A 3,099-nucleotide genomic window follows, 5' to 3' on the forward strand; every position below is an offset into this window, starting at 1 on the left:
GAATTCGGATGGGTTCATTCGGAGGAATCGTTCGTATATGGCTTGGGGTGCGTTATTTTGAGGCGGGGTTTGGTTACATTGGAGGAGTTGTTCGATTTGGCGCTGGTGGTTTTGGGCTTGTTCTCGGATTAAGTTTGAGAGGTTATTAATAGTTTGATTGTGGTCTTGTGGTTCATCGGAAGGAGTGCTCGAGTTTCCTCGGGTTATACGTCTCGCCATTATTTCTATATTAATCTACAATTAACAAGTAAAGCACGTAAAACACATAGAGTAATAAAATTAACACGGTTACCGAATGGGCCGAGCTTCGCGTCTCGAGTAGTCTTTAAACCCGTGAAGTTCGTACGAGTATCTATGAACCATGCTCTGATACCACCACTGTAGCACCCCCCTTCTTATCGGGCGATAAATCTAACCGGTTTATCGGAATATTCATTTAAACTAGCGGAAGCAAAGGATCTCTTTGTAATTTTTAAAACTTTGGAATGGGACGAAAATGCAATTATTAAACTTTGCATTTTTTTTTTTTTTGAAATATTTCTTAGGTTACTTTTAGCCGAATAAAGGTTTCGTTTGGAAACAAATTTCGAGAGGAGGATTTTCATTCGAGTGCTACACTATCAACTATCGATTTTGGTTCGAAACGAAATCAGAGTTTTGAAAGGGTATTTTGGTGATTAATTCGAAAATTACTAATTGAGGCGTGGAAATAACGAATTTACCAAACGGGCTATTTTATAATAGAAGTACGATCTATACCGGATTTGAGTTCAAAAGGTACGAAAAGGAAAATACGGAGGTTTAATTTACATCACCAAAAGAAAAACCCAAAATATTTAGCATCGTTCATAGGTCCTCGTACAACTTCCAGACATCCCGGGCAAGACCTCGATCCGCTACTCAATCCATTCCGGTGGAGGGTTACTATTACTATTACCTGCAATTAAAAGACATCTATATGAGCTATAAAGCTCAGTAAGAAATCCGATGAAATATCAAACTTTGAAATTACGTTATTTATAATATATAATATATATAGTTACCCTTACTCACGTTCCAAACAACATAAGGCGAACGGTTAATCACATAATTCACGAAAACACATTATTCACACATAAACACGTACTTATGCAAAATGACTAAAATGCAATTTTTATGAAAATCGTGTAAAAACATTTTTCGTTTATCGGATCCGTGAAAGATTAATTTATGTGCCTAGCACTAAACTATAAAGCGTTTCGAGCCCGTTCTGTAAAACCATGTATTTCATCCTTGGATACCGGCCCACCGTATCCCGTTTATTCACTAAGCACTAACTTTTGTGCCTAGCAATAAACTATAAAGCGTTTCGAGCCCGTTCTATTGTGGAATCAAACCACGTATTTCATTCTAGTCGGATACCGGCCCACCGTATCCCGTTTATTCACTAAGCATTCCATTAATCTTTCAATTTAAAAACCATTAAATGCAACTTTTCGAAATCATGCTTATGACCCACACGTAACATCACATCTAGGTAATAATCCATTTCAATAAATTCTCACAGCAATTAATCCACATACATGCAGCAATTAAAAGTACAAAATCTCAAAATCTCATCATTCATAGCCATTAAATCAAAGACATGAAAATAAAAGCACAAAACATAATAAATGACATGCAAATGTCCTAATTTCGAAATAATAGAAAACTAATTCCAAACATTCCCAAATTAAATCCTCGAACTCCTAACTGACCAAAATTTCAGATTCTAAAATTATTTTAAATTTTCACAAAGTTTCGAATTTTCTTGAAATTAAAAACTCAAAAATTCCATTTTTCTTTTAAAAATCAAAACCTCTAATATAACTTCGATTACTTTGAAAACTTTTGTAAAGAAAACTCTTCCCCATTTAATGCTTGCTGGAAAAACAGATTTAAACTTTAGAAATGAGAGATTTTTCGGAAATTGCAGTTTTGACCCCAAAGTTTCAAGATTTACACATGCAATCACATAAAAAGTTCAAAATCCATTTTTTTTATGAAAACCCCTAACAATCTGAGATTTTACTTTCAAAAATGCAGAAAACAAAGTTAAAAAGTTACTTTATGCAGAAATTTCGAAAATTACATATTTCACCCCAAAATCTCTAGATCTATACATGCAAGACCACTAGAAGTTCAAAAATCACTCTTTTCTTACAAAACTTCTTAAATCCGAATTTTTTGTTCAATAAATGCTGGAAAACAGTTTTGAAAACACATTTAAGACTGACTTCTCAAAAATTACAGATTTGACGCAAAACTTTTGAAGATCTACACATGCAACCACATAAAAGTTAAAAAAATCATTTTTCTTGAAACCCCTTTTAGAAATCCGAAATTTCTAATGCTTTTGGCCAATAAAGGTTGTATCTACCCACTACCAACATAGATGATGCATGCAAGAACAAGAAATCAACAATAAACACCTCTTTTCCATTTTTCCCCAAAAAGCCCTAATTTTTTCGAAATCACTCCCAATCTTTTAGAAAATTTTGAAAACCATTTCAATACTATTGATGCCATTAAATTGCAGCAAGAAATCGGAATTTCTTACCATAAAATCGAAGAGAAGAAAGCAACCGAAAGAAGAGATGCACTCAAACACCGAAAGCTAACCAAGGTACTTTGATTGTGGAAGAGATTGAGTGGGTTTTCAAATGAGATGTATATTTCTTTGATGAGTAGTGATCTAGGCTGCTCCATGACCGTGGTTAAATAGGGGAAATTTAAAGTGATTTTGGGATTTCTTTAAAAAAATGGGAGTTGATGTGGAAGGAGATGAAGAATGGAGGTGGTGATGTTTACGGTGGAGAGAGGAGAAGGAGACAAGTAGGGGGTTTAGGTGTTGGAAGAATAAACAAAAAGAGTGGCTTTTAATCCTACTAAGCAAGTGGGTTTAGGCAAAATAATTAGCATTTGCCAAGTGGAAAGGCATGCAATATTATCTCTAATTTATTTATTTAAAATAAAACACCACTTGCATAAACACCACACACACGGTCATACACACATATATACGGACATATATATATATATATATATATATATATATATATATATATATATATATATATA

The 3,099-nt window shown here is 33.8% G+C and overlaps 1 long non-coding RNA gene across 1 annotated transcript; it reads right to left on the reverse strand.

The window, feature by feature from the left end:
* Window positions 1-717: 717 nt before the first annotated feature.
* Window positions 718-2,715, reverse strand: LOC148771129 (uncharacterized). Its single transcript, XR_016030855.1, has 2 exons — window positions 2,579-2,715; window positions 718-937 (listed from the first exon to the last, which is right to left on the reverse strand). It is a non-coding gene; the product is annotated as an uncharacterized LOC148771129 (long non-coding RNA).
* Window positions 2,716-3,099: the final 384 nt, after the last annotated feature.

This window comes from Erythranthe guttata, chromosome 4, assembly GCF_056151865.1.
Source record: "Erythranthe guttata isolate IM_541 chromosome 4, IM_541, whole genome shotgun sequence".
Taxonomy (NCBI): domain Eukaryota; kingdom Viridiplantae; phylum Streptophyta; class Magnoliopsida; order Lamiales; family Phrymaceae; genus Erythranthe; species Erythranthe guttata.